An 11,606-nucleotide genomic window follows, 5' to 3' on the forward strand; every position below is an offset into this window, starting at 1 on the left:
TGAAGAACCCACTGCTAATATCATACTCAATGGAATAAAACTGAAAACTTTCTCCCTAACATCAGCAACAAGGAAGCCTGTTTTAACCACTTTGTTAACAATGTGTTGGAAGTTCTAGCCAGAGCAATTAAAGAAGAAGAAAAAAAGACATCCAAATTGGAAAGGAAGAAGTAAAAGTATCTCTATTCACAATGCCATGATCCTCTATATAGAAAATCTCAAAGACTCTACCATAAAGAAAAAACCTCACAAAGCTATTAGAGCTAATAAACAAATTTCAGCAAAGGGCAAGATCAACACACACATACACATGCACACACATGGTTGTATTTCAATACACCAGCAATAAATAACCCAACAAGGAAATTAATAAAACAATTTCATTCTTAATTACATCCAAAAGAGTAAAGCACCTAGAATAATTTTAACCAAGGAGGTGAAAGACTTGTACACTGAAAACTACAAAACATTGCTTGAAGAAATTAAAGCAGATCTAAATAAATAGAAAGACACCCTCTGTTCATTGAATATAAAACTTAATATTATTAATATGGCAATACTACCCAAATAAATCTACAGATTCAGTGCTAAATCTATCAACATTCCAATTACAATTTTTGCAGGAACAGAAAAGCCAATTCTCAAATTCATATGGAATTTCAAGTGGCCCTTAGAGCTTAAAAAATATTGGGGGGGGGGGACAAAGTCAATAGACTCACTCTTCCCAATTGAAAAACTTGATACAAAGCTACAGTAACCAAAACAGTATGGTACTGACATAAAACTAGACATATAGATCAATGTAATAGAATTGAAATTCCAGGAATGAATCCATATACCTATGGTCAATTGATTTTTAACATGGGAACTAAAACCATTCAATAGGAAAAGGATAAATGGTGCTGGAATAATCAGATACACATGCAAAGGAATGAAGTTGGACCCTTGCTTCATACCATATATAAAAATTAATTCAAAATAGATCAGTAATCAATGGAACAGAATAGGTAGCCCATAAATAAACCCATGCCTATGTGGTCAATTAATATTTTACAAAGGAGGCAAGAACATACAATGGGTTAAAGACAGTCTATTCAATAAATGGTGTTAAGAAAATTGGATGGATGCATGCAAAAAAAATGAAACTAAGCCATCTTCTTACATCATATACAAGAATAAACTCAAAATAAATTAAAGACTTAAATGTAAAATTTGAAATCATAAAACTCCTAGAAGACATCATAGGCAGTAAAATCCCAGGCATTTCTCTTACTAATGTTTTTTCTGATATATTTCCTCAGGCAAGAAAAAACAAAAGAAAAAAATAAACAAATGAGACTAAATCAAACGAAAAAGGTTTTGCACAACAAAACCATCAACAAAATGAAAAGAGAATCCACTAAATGGGAAGACATATTTGCCAATGATAAATCTGATAAGGGGTTACTATCTAAAATTTATAAAGAACTTATACAACTTAACAGCCCCCCCCCAAAAAAAAAAACACCCAAACAATCCAATTAAAAAATGGACAAGGACCTGAATAGACACTTCTCCAAAGAGGACATACAGATGGCCAATAGACATATAAAAAGATGCTCAACATCACTAATCATCAGAGAAATGCAAATTAAAACCACAATGAGATATCACCTCATACCTGTCAGAATGGCTATCATCAATAATTCAACAAACAAGTGTTGGTGAGGATGTGGAGAAAAGGGAACCTTTGTGCACTATTGGTGGGAATGCAGATTGGTGCAGTAGTATGGAGATACTCAATAAATAAAAAATAGAACTGCATTATGACCCAGTGATTCCACTCTTCCACTTCTGGGTATATATCTGGAGAAACTCAAAACACAAATTCAAAAAAATATATGCATCCTTATGTTCATTGCAGTGCAACAAGCTATGCAAACAACCCATTGCCCATCATTAGATGAGTGGATAAAGAAGTGGTACATAAATACAATGGGATATTACTCAGCCATAAAAAAAACAAATCTTACCATTGTGACAGCATGGCTGGACCTAGAAGGTATTATGTTAAGTGAAATAAGTCAGGCAGAGGAAGACAAATACCATATGACTTCACTTATATGTGGAATCAAAATTACAGTATAATAAACAAACAAAACAGAAACAGACTCATAGATACAGCGAACAGACTAATGATTGCTAGAGAAGAAGAGAGTTGGAGACTAGGTGAAAAAGGTGAAGGGATTGAGAAGTACAGATTGGTAGTTACAAAATAGTCATGGGGATGTGAAGTACAGCATAGAAAATATAGTCAATAATATTGTAAAAATTATGTATGGTGGCAGTTGGGTACTGGATATATCAGGGGAAACACTTTGTAGAGATTGTCTAACCACTGTGCTATACACCTGAAACTAATACAAAATAATATTGACTATAACTGTAATTGAAAATTTTTTTTTGCCTGGCCGGCATGGCTCAGTAGTTAAGAGTTGACCTATGAACCAGAAGGTCATGGTTCGATTTTTGGTCAGGGCACATGCCTGGGTTGCAGGCTCAATCCCTAGTGTGGGACATGCAAGAGGCAGCCAATCAATGATTCTCTCTCATCATTGATGTTTCTATATCTCTCTCCCTTGCTCTTCCTCTATAAAATCAATAAAAATATATTTGAAAAAAAGAAAAAAACATTTTTAATGGATCAATAATCTAAATATAAAAACTAAAATCACAAAAGTCTTAGAAAGAAACATAGTGGTAAATTTTCATGGCCTTAGATTTGGCAATGAATTCTTAGATAGGATATGAAAAGCACAAAAGGAAAAGTTAGATAACTTGAACTTTACCAAAATTAAAAACTTTTGTGCTAATAAGGAAAAACATTATTAAGAAAGTAAAGAAATAACATATAGAAAGGAGAAAATATTCAAAAGTCATATATTTGATTAGTGTCTAGTATCTAGAATGTATTAAAAACTCTTATAACTCAACAACAAAAAGACAACCAATTAATTTTGGGCAAAGCACTTGAACAGACATTTCCCCAAAAAAGATATGCAGATGGCCAAGAAACACATGAAAAGATGCTCACCATCATTAGTCATTTGGGAAATGCAAATCAAAACCACAATGAGGTACCACTTCATACCCACTAGGATGGCTATGGCTATAATATTCATTCTTTTAAAAATCTAGAAAATGACAAGTGTTTTTTCTCTATCAAGGATGTGGAGAAATTGGAGCCCTATGCATTTCTGGTGGGAATCTAAAATGGTTAGGCAGCTGTGGAAACAGTTTGTCAGTTCTCTAATAAGTTCAACAGAATTACCGTATGACCTAGGATTTCTATACCTAGGAATTATATATACCCATCCAAAAGAATTGGAAAAAAGTACTCATCCAAATACATCTACACAAATATTCATAGCAGCACTATTCACAATAGCCAAAAGCTGAAAACAACCCAAATATCCATCAATGGATGCATGGATTAATAATTATGGTATATACATACAACAGAATATTATTCCTCTATTATTCCCAGAACCTGTTTGAAGAAATAATGACCTGGTGAAGAAAAGTTACCCAAGTCCAGGAAATACAGAGTCCCAATCAAGATTAACCCAAAAAGACTCACATGAAGACACATCATAATTAAAATGTCAAATGTTAAAGACAAAGAAAGAATCTTAAAGGCAGCAAGAGAGAGACAGAAAGTTACGTACAAGGGAGCTCCCATTAGACTATCAGCTGACTTCTCAATAGAAATACTTCAGGCCAGAAGGGAGTGGCATGAAGTATGCAAAGTAATGAAAAGCAAGGGACTGAAACCAAGACTACTCTATCCAGCAATGTTATTATTCAAAATTGAAGGTGAATTAAGGAGTTTCACAGGCAAAAAAAAAAAAAAAAAAAAAAAAAAAAAGCTAAAGGAGTTTATTACCACCAAACTAGCACTGCAAGAATTGCCCTAACCGGTTTGGCTCAGTGGATAGAGCAATGGCCTGCGGACTGAAAGGTCCCAGGTCGATTCTGGTCAAGGGCATGTACCTTGGTTGTGGGCACATCCCCAGTAGGAGGTGTGCAGGAGGCAGCTGATCAATGTTTCTCTCTCATCGATGTTTCTAACTCTCTATCCCTCTCCCTCTCTGTAAAAAGTCAATAAAATATATTTTTAAAAAAAGAATTGCTAAAGGGACTTTTGTAAGAAGAAGAAATACAGAGAGAGAAAGGAACACAGGAATCTATATATATAAAAGCCTAAGCGACTGGCCAACTGGCCGACCAGTAGCTATGATGCACACTGACCACCAGGGGACAGACATTCAACACAAGAGTGGAAATCACAGGCATGGGAACATGGAACAGACTGATGAATCTCAGAGGGAAAGGGGGAGGAGGGAGGGTGGGAAAAGATTAAACCAAAGATCTTATATGCATACTAGAGGCCCAGTGCACAGATTCGTGCACCCATGGGGTCCCTTGGCCTGGCCTGCACCCTCTTGCAATCTGGGACACCTCGGGGGATGTCAGAGAACTGGTTTCAGCCTGATCCCTGCAGGCTAGGCCAAGGGACCCCACCAGTGCATGAATCCATGCACCGGGCCTCTAGTAAAGAATAAAAATGGCAACAAATAAGTGTCTAACAAAAATAACCTTAAATTTAAATGGCTTAAATGCTCCAATCAAAAGACATAGGGTAGCTGAATGGATAAGAAAACATGACCCACATATATGCTGTCTACAAGAGACCCATCTCAGAACAAAAGACTCACAAAGGATGAAAGTGAAGGGATGGAAAAAATGAAACTAGACACCAACTTACACCATACACAAGAATAAACTCAAAATGGATAAAAGACTTACTAGTAAATGTCATGTGTGAAACCATAAAAATCCTTGAAGAAATCATAGGCAGCAAAATCTCAGACATCTCTCATACCAGTGTGTTTGCCAATACATCTCCTAAAGCAAAGGAAACAAAAGAGAAAACAAATGGGACTACATCAAAATAAAAAGCTGCTTCTGCACAGCAAAAGAAACCTCAACAAAATGAAAAGGGAGCTCATTGCATGGGAGAACACATTTGCCAATGATATAACCGATAAGGAATTAATCCCAAAAGATAGAAGGAATTCATACAGCTTGACAAAAGGAAGACAAACAATCCAATTAAAAAATGGGCAAAGGACCTAAATAGACACTTCTCCAAAGTGGACATACAGATGGCCAAGAGACATGAAAACATGCTCAATGTCACTAATCATCAGAGAGATGCAAATTAAAATGACAATGAGGTATCACCTCACACCTGTCAGAATGGCTACCATCAACAAATCAACAAACAACAAGTGCTGGCGAGTATGAGGAGAAAAGGGCACCCTTGTTCACTGCTGGTGGGAATGCAGACTGGTACAGCCACTATGGAAAACAGTATGGAGTTTCCTCAGAAAATTAAATATGGAACTGCCATTTGACCCAGTGATCCCACTTCTAGGAATATACCCTAAGAAACTCGAGAAACCAATCAGAAAGAATATATGCACCCCTGTGTTCATAGCAGCGTAATTCTCAATAGCTAAGATTTGGAATAGCCCAAGTGTACATCAGTAGATGAGTGGTTAAAAAAGCTGTGGTTCCTTTACACCATGGAATACTCTGCAGCAGTAAAAAAGAAGAATCTCTTACCCTTTGAGACAGCTTGGAGGGACCTGGAGAGTATTATGCTAAGCGAAATAAGCCAGTCAAAGACAAGTATATGAACTCATGCATATGTGGAATCTAAAGAACAAAATAAACTGTTGAACAAAATAGATCCAAAGACATCAAAGCATGAAACAGACTATGGAATCTCAGAGGGAAGGCAGGGGAGGTGGATGGGTGGGAAGAGATTAACCAAAGTATTTACATGCATATATGAATAACCCATGGACACAGACAATAGTGTGGTGAAGGCCTGGGGGGGGGGGGGGGGGCAGGGAGAACTAGAAGTGGTCAATGGAGAAAAAAGAGGGACATCTGTAACACTTTCAATAATAAAGATTTAAATAAAAAACATAAAAAAATAAAAACAGTGAGACATTGATACACTATAAAGGAACCTTGAAAACATTGAACTCAGCGATTTTCAAGCTTTTTCATCTCAGGGCACATATAAACTAATTACTAAAATTCTGTAGCACACCAAAAATATATATTATATTTTTTGCCAATCTGACAAAAAAAAGCATAATTTTGATTGATTCATTCACACCAAACCGCTATTGTTGTGTTGGCTGTTGTCATTTTTTTATTTGACAATCTAAGAGAAAAGAGGTCAGTGCCCCTGACTAAATATTCAAGTACTGTGTGTTTTTAAAATTCTTGTGGCACACTGGTTGAAAATCGCTGTGCTAAATGAAAGAAGCTAGAAGAAAAATCACATGTATGATTTCATTTATATGAAATATCTGGAATAGGTAAACCATAGAGGCAGAATGCAGATTGGTGGTTGCCATGGACAGGTAGGGAGGAGTCAGGGAATAGGGTGTGAATGCTTAATGGTTACAGAGTTTCCTTATGGGTTAAAATGTTTTGGAGCTAGATAGAGATGGTGGTTGCACACCATTGTGAATATACAAAACGCTACTGAATTGTTCACTTTTAAAAGGTTGCTTTTATGTTATGTTACCTAAAAAATGCTTTTAAAAAGACAAATAGAAAGACACCCCACACATTGGGTTATCCATCAGAAAAGCAAAACTGAAGAAAGACATAGATACTGAGTTTTGGCACAGATGTGGAACAGCAGCAACTCTCATAAACTGGTGGTAGATGTGTAAATTGGTTACAATTCCTTAAGAAAACTGACAATATCTATTAGAGCTGAACCATATGCATAACCTATAACCCAGCAAATCTTCCCTTTAGTGCATATACCCCCTGAAATGCTTACATATGTTTATTAAAAGATGTGTACTATTCCTAAGAGTACTATTTGTAATAGCCCAAATCTGCAAATTAGCCAAATGCTTGTCAACAATGGAATAAGTAAATGGTTACTATGCAGCCCCAAGAATAACATTCTAAACCTACCTGCAAAAATGTGGATGAAACTCATGAACATAACATTGCATGAAAGAAACCAAACCGAAGAATGCATGCTGTATGGTTCCATTTATATAAAGTTCACAAGCCACAGTGGTGGCTGTTAAGGAGGTAATGACCAGAAGGGAGTCATTGTGCCTCTGGGATGCTGATGATGTTCTCTTTCTTGACCTGTTACTGTTTTCATGGGTGTATTCAGTGTATGTAATTTCATGAATTATACAATTATGATATGTGTTCTTTTCTTTTTAAATTATTTCTCAATGAAAAGTTAAAAAATATTTTAAATTTTGGTTGATAGGAGAAACCTGTTTCTAAGGGCCCTTGAAAGAGTGGAGATGAAAGCTTACCTCTAGAAAGCTTAGGACTCTGGAGCAACTTAGACTGTGTAGTGGGAATCATTGTGCCCTGTTTTCTTTTGAAGAAAGAAGAGAGGAAACTTGCACTCAGAATTTTGATTCCTATTTTGAAAGGAAAGCATCATTTCATTAGTAGAGAATTTTCTAGAGGACCTTAGACATAGTCTAGAAAAAGTCCCTAATTTTATTAATTAATAAAAAAGACAGATAAATAATATAAACCGCACGTTCCCTTCTGTATTCATATGAGCAATCTTAAAAGATTCAGAATCTCTCCTCCTCCCATTTTTCATTCAAATCAAATAATATTAGGATTTGAGGTTTTGAAATTATTTTTAGAAAGAAAACTTAAAACACCAATAAAGTACCCTCTTACTGATCTTTCTTACATTGAAAACAAAGTAGAGTAGATCTCAGGCATTTTGGAGATTTAATAAATAATTAAATTAAGAAATACAATGTCATTGATCTTCTAGGATACACTTCCTAAATAATTATACATGACATTGAAATAATAGAGTTGAATGCACTTAAGAAGCTAATCAGCTAATTCTCTTAAAGGCTTCGATTCTATATTTCTTTAAGAAAAGCTTTAATAATCATGAAAACTTCTGTAGAAGTTGAAACATTTTTTGCTCACAAAATGCCACCAAACCATTTACTGCAAAAGCCTGTTATTTTAATATTTTTATAAAAATAAAAATAAATGTAAGATTTTGTCAAAATCTGTCAATTCTCTTGATTTCCAGCCCATTTATACTAAACAAGCCATGAATTGACAAGATCTTAACCATAAGCAGGAGACAGACAGTCATTTTGATATTCTCAGTTGGAATTCCTGTTTCAACACCTATTCTTGATGCACATACCTAGTCCCTTAGCTGTCATCACTGTGCCCATCTGCTGGCATGGCTTGCTGCCCACTCACCAATTTGGACTCTCGCCCTAGTGTGCAGCAGCCTGTACCATGTAAATGCATCCTCTGTCTAGTATTTAGACATGGTGTCCACCAAACTTGGATGCTGTGTGTTTCCCTTTATTGGATAAGATATTTCATTGTATGTTCTTGACAGATAAAATGTGGAAAACAATAGTGGAGGTTGGGGAGAAGAGATTGAGGGAAGTGAGCTTCCTGGTTTTTAATGTTTTAAACCTGCAGGTTAATTTCACCAGGGTTGCTACCTGGGGGAGACACAAAGATCATCATAGGAATGTCAGCAAGGGTGTAGCCAACAGAGGAAATATCTCCACCAAATATCTTTGCTGAGATCAACCACAGCAGACAGCTGACCCACAAATGCCTGTGCTTCCTCCTTTAAATTATCCTAAGGGCCAAAACGCTAAATTTTTTTAATTGTTTGTAATACTTCTTCATGTCAGGCTTAGAAAAACAAGAGATTTTCTGAGTGTTTGTAGGCTTTAGAGAAACTACTCCTTAATATGGTTGAAATAGAAAATATCAAATCTATTATATAGTATCTGCCAAATTCTTCTGAGGCCATTATTCATAGCCCAGTAAGAAACTTGATTATGATTGGCTTCTGGTCAAAATGGTGGCATAGGTAAACACCATACTCAAAACCTCCTATAAGCACATCAAAATTACAACTAAGCTACAGAAAAATCATCATTCAAAACAGCCTGAAATCTAACTGAACAGAAGTTTTATAACTAAGGATATAAAGAAGAAGCCACAATGAGACTAGTAGGAGGGGTGGAGACACAAAATGGGCTGGTACCACATCCATGTGTGGTGGTTAAAAATCAGGAGGGATATCTCGACTGTGGAGGTCTCTCCTGAGAAGCCATGGGTTCATCTCACACTAGGCCCTTCATCCCACGGTTCTAGTGCTGGGAAGACAAGTCCCCAAAATTGTGCAAAGGGCATCCGAGGCATTCCTTTTAAAGGGCCTGTACATGAACTGTCTCAGACTCACTTGCTTTGAGCTCCAGCACTGGGGAAGCAGCTCCAAAGGTACCAGGAACATACGGGGAGGAACTGAATTGTCAGGCTACAGGATGAGGGCCGGAGAGGCAGCTTTATTCAAGACACAAATGCTGGCAGAGGCCAGTGTTCCTTTGCTGAGCCCTCAGGAGGGCACCATATCTGAGACTTCATCAACCTGGCTAACACTGTTCATACTGCCCTGGTGATTCCCTGATACCCATCCAAATTATGGGCCCACCCAAACCATTTCTAGTGCTTTCCCATACAAACCGCCTGTCTTAGTTCATGCTGCAGACTTTCCTAAAATCTCTCGAAGGTTCACAAATCACAAACAAGCAGCATCTGGCCTCAGTGAGCCTTATACCTCTTGCTAAGTGGCCCTCAGCCCAGCACTAGCAGCAGCTAGCTTTGGTTCACAGCTTGGCCTCTCCAGAGTACCCCCAAGCCCTGCACAAGTAGCAGCCATTTACAGATCACTTTGTAGTTCATGCTGGGTGGCTTAGGCAGGGCACAGGCGGCAGATGACCTTGGCCTGTACCTCCTGGGAGGTCCCAGAGCCAGTGCACCTGTGGACAGCTTCAGACTACACCAAAGCACCACCCAACCACCTCCACGATTGACACTCAAGCAGGACACTCAGCTGGCACCAGAGCCCTGCTGAAACAAGTCCTGCTCTGTGGGGTCAGCCATGCACAGAAGGTCCTCTGCCATGGGCACTGCTAGTCCTCACAGCCAATCAGCCTAGGGGTAAATCTCTTCCACTGACAACAATCAAGGCTCAATTACAACAGGAGGGTACACACAGTACACACAGGGGTCACACCAGGGAAGCTGCACCACTAGCCCTACAGGACACTTACTACATAACGCCATTTTACAAAGATTGGGAGACATAGCAGCTCTACCTACTACATTGAAACACATACAGGGAGGCAACCAAAATGAGGAAACAAACATGTCCCAAATAAAATAACAGAACAAAACTCCAGAAAAAGATCTAAACAAAATGGAGACAAGAAATCTACCAGATGTAGAGTTCAAAACACTTGTTATAAAGATGCTCAATGATCTCAGTGAGAATTTCAACTAAGAAACATAAAAATAGAGATAGAAAACATTAACAGTCATAAATGAAGGCTATACTAACTGGAATGAAGAATACATTACAGGGATTCAACAGTAGAATAGATGAAGCAAAGGATAAAACCAGCAATTTGGAAGATAAAAAGGCAGAATACAACCAATCAGAATAGCAAAAAGAAAAAAGACACCCCCCCCCCACACACACACACACAAATGAGGATAGTGTAAGGAGCTTCTGGGACAACATCAAGTGTAGCACCATTCACTTCATGGGGCTTCAAGAAGGAGAATGAGAGAGCAAGAAATTGAAAACCTATTGAAAAATAATGACTGAAAACCTCCCCTACCTGGTGAAGGAAAAAGACACACAAGTCCAAGAAGCACAGAGTCCTAAACAAGATGAACTCAAAGAGGCCCACACCAAGACATATCATAATTAAAATGCCAAGGGTTAAAGACAAAGAGAGAATCTTAAAAGCAGCAAGAGAAAAGCAATTAGTTACCTACAAGAGAGCTCCTGTAAGACTGTCAGCTGATTTCTCAACAGAAACTTTGCAGGCCAGAAGGGAGTGGCAAGAAATATTCAAAGTGATGAAAAGCAAGGACCTATAACCAAGATTACTCTACCCAGCAAAGTTATCATTTAGAATCAAAGGACAGATAAAAAGCTTCCCAGACAAGGAAAAGCTAAAGGCGTTCATCTCCACCAAATCACCAAATCAGTATTACATGAAATGTTAGAGCAGTATATAAAGAGGCATTGTTTCTTTTTATAAACAAATATCCCATTTAGTACTGTGTTTGAGTGCTATTAAATATTTAGGAAATTAGTTGCAGAACTAATTGATTTTGGGGAAGTCTTTGTAGCCCACTCTAGAAGGTCACATGTTCAGTTTTTTAATAATAAAACAATTCTAGCTTGAGATTATTAAAATTAAATTTCCAGTTCAATCAATCAAATATTAATGTCTTAAGTAAATATGCTTAAACTGAGATGGCTCTATGGTCAGTTTTAGTGAGGAACCAAGTGATCTTTGGGGACATGGAAGGTCTTTAATGCAAGAATAATGTGAATCAAGGGAAATGTATGTGAATTATATTGGAAGAGTTGTCTGTTCTGAGATGAAATTTTCCAGTTAATTGAGTTC

The sequence above is a fragment of the Myotis lucifugus genome, unplaced genomic scaffold (assembly GCF_000147115.1).
Source record: "Myotis lucifugus unplaced genomic scaffold, Myoluc2.0 scaffold_132, whole genome shotgun sequence".
NCBI lineage: Eukaryota > Metazoa > Chordata > Mammalia > Chiroptera > Vespertilionidae > Myotis > Myotis lucifugus.